An 8,259-nucleotide genomic window follows, 5' to 3' on the forward strand; every position below is an offset into this window, starting at 1 on the left:
TCCCATTTGTCATTTTAGGTTTCAGAAGGAAGCAGACTTACACCCGACAGACAAAGCAGCGTTATGTCATGAAAGCGTGGAACTGGAGAAAGACGTCGAAGGCCTAGGGTTCCATTGGGACGGGCTGTGTCTTTATTAAAACAAATCTTTACATAGATTAAACCAATAGGCCTTTATCTCATTTCCTGGTTTTGGAACGTTCAAAATCACCAAGCAGTGTACTCGCACTTCCGGTGGTTAAGTAGTTACACCTTTAGATGAAAAGCAATTTAATCAAACCATTAAAATGGAATCAAGAAAACAAAACAAAAAAAGAAACTTTTGGCAGATGCTAGAGCGAAGTAGTCCAGTGCAATAACCGGAAGACGCCGTACACTGCTTCACGGCTACTTCCAGCGTTCTATTGTGTTGTGATAAAGGCCTATACAATATCCCTCAGTTTCACAGACAAGTCTTAAGATAGTCCCAGACTAAAATGTATGTTTGAGCTGTTTTAACTAAAAGCATCTTGCACTGACATATCTTAAAATATGTCAGTGCCATTGTTTTGTTTCAAGATGCACACCAGTCATGTTTTTTCTAAGACACGTTTATTAAAGCTACTCAAATGCTCTAATTTAACTAAGGCCTAATCCTGGCTTACTCTAAGCCCTGTCTGTGAAACCAGGCCTAAACATTACATTTTGTATTTTAGCAAATTATCTGTAATCTACTGACATGATTTTAATTCTGAAACATATTTCTGCTTCCTAGATTATTTGATCTTTTTTCCAAGATGATCCCTGCAAGTTTCGGCCAGCTGTTGGCTAAAGTGAGCAAGCTGAGGACCCACCTGCTATTTGCTCCTTCATACTTCACTACAGCACGGCTATCAAATCAAAACTCTAAACCGCATGAAAGAAACATTCTCCTGATGGGTCCTCCTGGAGCAGGGAAGACCTGTGTAGGGCGGATTCTGGGACACAGACTAGGTATGCCTGTTATTGATATAGATGACGATGTTCTCGAAAGGACGTGGGGAATGAGTGTGGCAGACAAGCTCTCTGAAATTGGTGGTGATGGTTTTATTGAAGAAGAAGGTAAAGCAGTGTGCAGGTTTGCAGCCACAGGAAGTGTCATCTCTCTGACCGGCTCCAATCCCCTGCATTCGGACGCCATGCGGCACCTGAAGCGCTCTGGACTGGCCGTGTACCTGGATGTGGACACAGAAGATATCATGCAGAGACTCTCTCGAATGAAGGTGAACAGGATTGTGGGTCAGGATGCTGGTGTTTCTATGAGAGAGATATTACATTACAGGAAGCAGTTTTATGAGAAATGGCTAGATGCGAGAGTCCTTTGTGGGACGGGAGACTCCGTGGAGGACGTGGCTGATAAAGTCCTGAGGACCCTGCTCAGATATGAGGATTCAGAATCAGAGGTGTTTGTTTCAACGAGGAGCCAAATGTCAAGTGACCCCAAGTTCTTCAGTGATGTCGTCATAGAGGGTCTTGCACCAGATGGAGGGCTTTATGTCATACCTGTCAAGTATCCCGTTTTGGCTGGGAAAGTCCCGTATTTTACCCTTCTTTCCCGCCGTCCTCCCGTATTAGTATTTACCCGTAAATCTCCCATATTTTAACCTGCGTTATTAAAAAAAATTTGTTTACGTTTTTAAAAAATACTTTTTTAATAATTATTAAAAAATAATAATACCCCGGGCCCGGGCGGAGTAAAAAAAAACAAAAAAACATTACCAATCTGAGCTCTGTCACTAGTCTCGCGATAACTGCCACCTGCAGTAGCCTACTGTAGGTGGCAGTTGTCGCGAGGTTAGTGTGTGAGGTCAGATGATGAGTGACAACGCGGGAAAAAACAGAAAAAAAAATACAACTGAGACGAATGATGGACGCTACGACCTTCTCGGAAGGCACTCCTGCCAAAAAATCTAAAATCGCATGTAAATACTGTGATCAATGGGACGGCGAATTTAATTTTCTGAAGAGGAGCAGGGTGGGGGACAGTCACGCGTTTTGCAAGTTTTGTAACTGTGATTTTAGCATCTCACACGGGGGAAGGAATGATGTTTATCAGCACGAGAAATCCGCCAAGCACAAGCGCGGGCTAGAGGGACAAAAACATGCCCAGGCGATGTCAGCATTCGTGACGAGAAATGCCACCGATGCAGACCAGGTCATACGTGCAGAGGTAAAAATGGCAATGCTGTGTGCCAAAAACAACATTCCTTTCTCCTTCCACGATGACTTCAACAAGTGTGTAGCTGACATGTTCCCGGACTCTGCTATTGCACGAAAATACTCAACGGGAAAAACTAAGGCTACTCAAATCATCAAAGGTAAGTTAGCTAACATACCTATCTTTCTTACTGCTGGGCTACTGTACGTTTGCTAAAACGGTATCAAATGGGTTTGAAATGTGTTTGAATATTCTAACATTTGAGCATAGGCGTTGAGTTCGGTGGGGACATGGAGGCGCCGGCGAGTGAACTGGAGTTTGTCTCATAAATGAACCGAAACTCAGCGTATAATGCACATTCCCATTCACAGCGTATTTAGACACATTTAGACGTCTTATGAATGACTTAAATGAACAACTAGCCTACTAGTCGACTAGAAAAAAAACTTTTAGTCGGAAGCAGCCCTTATTCCACATATTTTCTGTGTTGAGCGAGCGACCCTGCGCGAAAGAGAGAAAAAAATGAATGCGTCATTGTACCCAGCACTTCTGAAAATGCACTTCCGAATGCGTCTCTGTACCCAGCACATTTCAAACCAAACTGACGCCCATGCATTTGAGCATTAACCCATGGCATGTGTTGTAGGCTAACTTACTAGCTAATTACTGGACACTCAACAGGTGCCATAGCAGCAGAACTAGAGGACGAGTTGGCCAAAACATGCCGATCTCAGCCCTTTTCACTGATGTGCGACGAATCGAACAATAGAAAAACAGAAAAAGAATTCGTCATCCTGACTAGACTCTACGATGAGGCCACTCTGCAGGTCTCTACAAGATTCCTGGAGATGCCTACATGCAATGTAGGAAATGCAGAAAATCTGTATGAAAAGCTTAGTGAAGCATTAAGGTAAGGGGAACTGCTCTGTGTTGTTGACATGTTTAGTAGATTGTATTTAATTACAACCTTACATTTTGTCTGAGACGTTTTGTGGCATTTTTTTCCTGTTTCCAATAGAAAAAGAGGCATCCCATGGGATAACCTGATTGCCTTTAACTCTGATAATGCGAGTGTTATGAAAGGCCGCCATAACTCGGTCATCAGCAGACTGAAGACCAGCCAGCCCCACGTCCAGGACCTTGGCTGCATCTGTCACCTGGTACAGCTGGCCACTGGCTGTGGCATCAGAGCAGCCCAGGTACCAGTGGAAGACATCCTGGTGGGGATATACACCCACTTTGATAGAAGGTAAATGCATACATATAGGCCTGCTATTTCTCTCACCTAATGTTGTGTGTTACAATGTAACAACATTGCATGTGGCTAACTCATGCACAAGGTAGCCTTGTAGGCCTGCAGTTCATATTCTTTACACACACACACTCACTCACAATTCCAACCACTAACAGAGTAATTTTCTCTCTCTCAGTGCAAAAAGATGTGAAGTCTACAAAGAGTTTGTAGACTTCACTGATTCAGACCACCTGAAGCTCCTCAGGTACTGCAGCACCAGATGGCTGAGTCTGTTAACCTGCATCCAGAGGGTGCTGAACCAGTGGGATGCACTACAGGTAGGATGGTAACTCCACTCAGCAGATATCTACACAGTTTACTATGCTATATTTCAATTTTAACCATGTATTGCCACCCTGTATCTCTATGTACTGTAGGCCTACTTTAACAGTCATGAAGAGGTGGAGAGGAGTGTTAAAGTGCGTGATCTGGCAAGCCATCTGCGTGATCCAATCGTGAAGACCTACTTCCTGTTCCTGAGTGCTGCCCTTAAGCCTTTATCTGAATTTAACATTGCCTTCCAGGTGGGTGTCAATGATATTGAGTGAATGAGTGAATAATAGGATATAACTAAATGTTTGTGCTTATTGTAGCATTCTTATTTCACTGTTATTTTGTTGTGACCATTGATATTATCTGCAGTCAGAGGGAATACAAATTCACAGACTTGAAGAGGAGATGTGCAGGCTGATGAAGAGGATCATGGGCTACCTCATACCAGCCAGAGCAATCGTGGCTGTACCTCTCAGGGAGGTGGAGTATGGAGATGGACATCAGTTGGCTGATGAAGATCTTTTTATCGGAGCAGACACAAAGGCATTCATGAGAAGCGCTGAGCTCCCTGTGTCAGCCGAGAAGAAAATCTTTCAGTGAGTATATTACCCAGTAGTTATATTATGATATCATCTTTTAACAGTATGAGAGTATAGGCTGTAGTGTGCCTAAAATATTACCACTAATGCATTTTTTTCACTCTTATGCTGTTGTAGAACTGTGAGAAGCTTCTATGAGGCAGTGCTTAAGAAGATGTTCTCCTCCTTTCCCCTCGACCATCCACTCCTGAGGGACCTGAAAGTGCTGGACCCTGCAGCTCGTCTTAACATAACTCCAGGGACAGGTAGATAATAAAAACAGTTTCCAATAGGCTTTATGCCCAGCTCCACTACTTACCCTAGCAACCACCCTAGCAATGGTCAGACACACCTGGATTAATCAGTTTGTCCAATAATGTAAGACAGGAAATAAAGGAGCTGGCTTAAGTTCAGGAAGTAATGCAGTTGTGCATAAAGCCTATTGATATTAGGCAAGGCAAATTTATCTGTAAAGCCCATTTTTTTCAAACAATTTGTCTCAAAAGGCTTTACATCGCATCATAACAACATCCTCTGGGGACAGTTCCCCATTGATAACCAAACAATTAATTGGCACAGTATACTTGATACTTGTTTAGATCTGCAATGTTCAGTCAAACACTTGTTTTACTTTACAGTGGAAAGGCTAGGGGCCCTGTTCCCTCAGTTGAGGTTGAAAGAGGATAAGATGAGAGAGGAATTCACAGACTATCAGGTGACAGATAGTAAGCAACTCCCCCAAGAAGAAAGAATCGACAGATTCTGGGGCCTGGTAGGAAAGGACATGAGGTTCAGTGAGCTGCCAAAACTTATGAAGGCTTTACTATGCATTCCCCATAGCAATGCAAGTTCAGAAAGGGTGTTTAGCATGGTACGAAAGATTGTTACAGAGAATAGGATGACGTTAGACAACAGAACTGTTTGCGCTCTACTCTCATGTAAAATTAACCACTCTGGCCCAGCCCACAAATACACTCCTTCCAAAACAGTCTTAAAGAATGCAAAGTCTGCTACAAATTTGTACAACAACTCACTAAAAGACTAAAGAAAAGTTATGTGAAATGAAAAGGAAAAACTGTAAAACAAAAACAATATGAAATGAAAAGAATGTGTGGAATGAAAATAAAATGTAAATGTAAAGACAAGCAATGTTAAATGAACAGAAAATATGCAAATAAGCCTTTCAATAAAATGCTCTTCATATATACCCTTTTGTGTTTTCATTTAGGATATAATGAATGTTCACAGCATGTCAATGTCAACAAAGGTAGGCCTATCATTGGCTTCATGCACAGCTGCACTACTTCCTGAACTTCAGCCAGCTCCTTTGTTTCCTGTCTGCCATTATTGGACAAACTGATTAATCCAGGTGTGCCTGACCTCAGTAGTCACAACAACAATAATCAGACACACCTGGATTAATCAGTTTGTCCAATAATGGCAGACAGGAAACAAAGGAGCTGGCTGAAGTTCAGGAGGTAGTGCAGCTGTGCATAAAGCCAATTGTAGTTTAAAAGTGGTGATTTTAGCTTTCTTGTACACCTGTCTTAAAATGTAAGGGATACTGGAGCTTGGTTGGGGTGGTGGGACTGCTCGCGGTGGGCGCCGGAAAATTTCCCTTATTTTCATATCCAAAACTTGACAGGTATGCTTTATGTACCAAAAAAAGGTTTCCCCAAACTGGAACCTTCAGAATGGTTGAGAATATCCAGCCATGCCACGAGAGCTGTGGCCATACTGGAAAACTGTATCCATCCTATGGATGTGTCCCCTGTAGAATTGAGCACAATGGTGTGTCGTGCTTACGGCCAGAACTTCGCCGATCAGTCGGTTGTGCCTCTAAAGCACCTCACTGATCATCAGTATCTTCTAGAACTCTTTCACGGCCCAACTGCCTCGTTTAAAGACCTGGCACTGCAGTTGATGCCTCAGCTGTTTGCCCACTGCCTGCCACAGATGTGCAACTACCTGATTCTAGTGGCCACATCTGGAGATACCGGAAGCGCGGTGCTGAACGGCTTCAGAAATCTTAAAGACAGTGACCGGGAGAGGATCGGCGTGCTTGTGGTTTTCCCTGAGAACGGAGTGAGTGAGATTCAGAAGCTACAGATGACAGGATTTCAGGAGGGCAATGCCAAGTCCATCAGCGTCCTGTCCAATTTTGACTTCTGCCAGAGGAGCATTAAACGAATGTTTGGGGACTCGAGCTTGATCGGACATTTAGCTGTGGAATATGCCACGGTTCTCAGCACCGCAAACTCGATAAACTGGGCCCGACTGCTCCCTCAGGTGGTCTATCACTGCTCGGCGTACATGGACCTGCTTAGAAATCGCACGCTGACTTTCGGAGACCCCATTGACGTGTGCATCCCTACCGGAAACTTTGGCAATGCCATGTCAGCCCTGTATGCCAAACAAATGGGAATACCCATACGGAAGGTGATCTGTGCATCCAATCATAACTGCATCATATCCGACTTCATCGCTAGTGGCAAGTATGATCTCCGCAACCGGAAGCTGCAGGTTTCAAACTCTCCTGCCATTGATATCCTGAAGTCTTCCAACCTTGAGAGGTTCATCCATCACGCTTCCGGTGGGGATGGAAGTCTTGTCAGAGATCTGTGTTTGAATCTAGAAAGAGAGCGCATCTTTAAAGTGTCGGAGACTTTACGGCAGAAGATAAATCTGGAACTTCAAGCTGGTTGGTGCTCTGAAGAAGACTGTTTGAGGGCCATACAGGAGGTGCACACTACAACAGGCTTCATAATGGACACTCACACAGCGGTTGGGAAAGTAGTCGCCGATCGTATACATGACAAAACCTGCGATATGCTCCACTGCACCTTGTGATATGCTCCACTGCACACCACGGGAAGTTTGCTCCGGCTGTCTTAAAAGCCCTTCAGTGTCAAGATATCCCACCGGATCCTGTTGAGCAGTTGGATAAACTCTGCAGCATTGGAGGCCGAGAGCAGATGCATGACGCTCTGCTGAAGTGCATGGGAAACAGTGGACATCATCCACATAAAGTATGTCAGGCTGACTATAACAAGCTCACAGATGAAGTAGAAACTATGATACAAGACTCATTTCTGAGAGTCCAGTGAAACCTGCAGTACCTGCACATGTCCACTTGATGGCAAAGTCTGTCAAGAAACCCCAAACATTATACTTCCGTCAAATCTAAAGTCATGAGATATAGTTCAAATGCTTTTCATGTAAGTCCATAAACTAGTCTTAATTGTATGCAGCGCCGGCGGTATGGGGGGGCATTAGGGGGCAATGCCCCCCCAAATGTCTTTTATGCCCCCCCAAATTGAATTATGATATAATTTACAAAATAATATCAGTTTAATTTACATTTTAGTGAGAAATAATAAAAATATGTCTACAAACTGCTCATTAGCTGAAAATATAATAAAGCTTAGCCAACATAAAACCACAGTGAGGAAACCCCCCTGCCGCCCCCCCAATCACTTGCACGTTAATACATGAATGAAATGAATTTCAGTTGGCGCAATATTCCTGGCTGCATTCAAAACAAAGCAAACAGATGAAAACTGTCCAAAAATGGACATTAGAAAATGGTTCAAAACCACAGTTTCTCCTTCCACGTCGATTAACGATTCTGCTGACCCCATACAACAAGACAACGACAACAGCCCGGCTAACATTTGTGACTCCGTGGCCGAGTGGCCGGCGGCCGTGAATGGAAGGACGCTGTTCTCAGGAAGTTCCAATCAGCTCACAAGCGGCGTCTTCAGCTCTTCTAACTGCAAATTAAATGTAAAGTTTCATGCTGGCCGGTTGTTAGTGTATTTATCTAACTGGCATTATGTACTGTCAAAGTTCACTATATTGTGTGTGTTGTCACGTTATGTTGTGATGATGAGACTAATAATAGTTTAGTAGGCCTATTTAGTTCAGTTTTGCGCTGAC

The 8,259-nt window shown here is 43.6% G+C and overlaps 1 long non-coding RNA gene and 1 pseudogene across 2 annotated transcripts; both read left to right on the plus strand.

The window, feature by feature from the left end:
• Nucleotides 1-369: 369 nt before the first annotated feature.
• On the plus strand, nt 370-7,489 carry LOC309508497 (threonine synthase-like 1; annotated as a pseudogene). The gene is made up of 2 exons: nt 370-1,513; nt 5,977-7,489. The product of its transcript is annotated as a threonine synthase-like 1 (transcript).
• On the plus strand, nt 4,202-5,527 carry LOC309508606. Its single transcript, XR_014209597.1, has 2 exons — nt 4,202-4,338; nt 4,459-5,527. It is a non-coding gene; the product is annotated as an uncharacterized lncRNA (long non-coding RNA).
• Nucleotides 7,490-8,259: the final 770 nt, after the last annotated feature.

The sequence above is a fragment of the Leuciscus leuciscus genome, assembly GCF_965113295.1.
Source record: "Leuciscus leuciscus genome assembly, chromosome: 10".
Classification (NCBI taxonomy): domain Eukaryota; kingdom Metazoa; phylum Chordata; class Actinopteri; order Cypriniformes; family Leuciscidae; genus Leuciscus; species Leuciscus leuciscus.